Here is a 765-nt window from a genome sequence, read left to right as displayed (position 1 = left end):
GAGCAAAGAAGTTAATCAGGGAACAAAAGTTTCATCTCTGTTGTTAAAACTCCATGTAACTTTTGTTAAGTCACTCTATTTGCCCTGCATACTAAAACAATTGCTTTCAACATCAAATGAGACATGTACATGTAAAATATCTGCAAGCTACAAATCACTATCCCCTTAGGGCTTTTATTATCAATAATACATTATCAAAATATCATTGAAATACATTAAAGAAAATGTAAGCAAAGAAAATATCAATAAAGATATGCTATGGTCATGGGTCAGAAGACTTAGTATTAAGATGGTCATGGACATCTTCTTTAAACTGATCTACAGGTTCAGTGAAATTTCTATTCTAAGTTCATCTGGCTTTTTTACAATAATGAGATGATCCTTTTTTACAGTAATGAATAAATGGGGACCCAGAATAGCCAAAGCAAATCTGAAAAGGACTCAAATTTCCCAATTTCAAACATACTGCAAAGCCATGATAATAAAGACTGGCTGATAGTGACAAGAAGTCTCCATTACCCTCATTCCCCAAATGGATAAGCATACAACAAAAAAGGAAAACTACAGACCTATATCTCTGATTAATATAGATGCAAAGATTCTCAACAAAATACTTGCTAACTGTACTCAACAGCATATAAAAAAGGTTATTCATCATGACCAGGCAGGCTTTATGCCAGAGATGTAAGGGTGATTCAACACATGCAAAGCCATAAATGTAGTACACCATATTAACAGAAAGAAAGATAACAAACATATGATCAT

The sequence above is a fragment of the Tupaia chinensis genome, unplaced genomic scaffold (assembly GCF_000334495.1).
Source record: "Tupaia chinensis unplaced genomic scaffold, TupChi_1.0 Scaffold000475_1, whole genome shotgun sequence".
Classification (NCBI taxonomy): Eukaryota; Metazoa; Chordata; class Mammalia; order Scandentia; family Tupaiidae; genus Tupaia; species Tupaia belangeri.
This window is presented reverse-complemented; position numbering follows the sequence as displayed.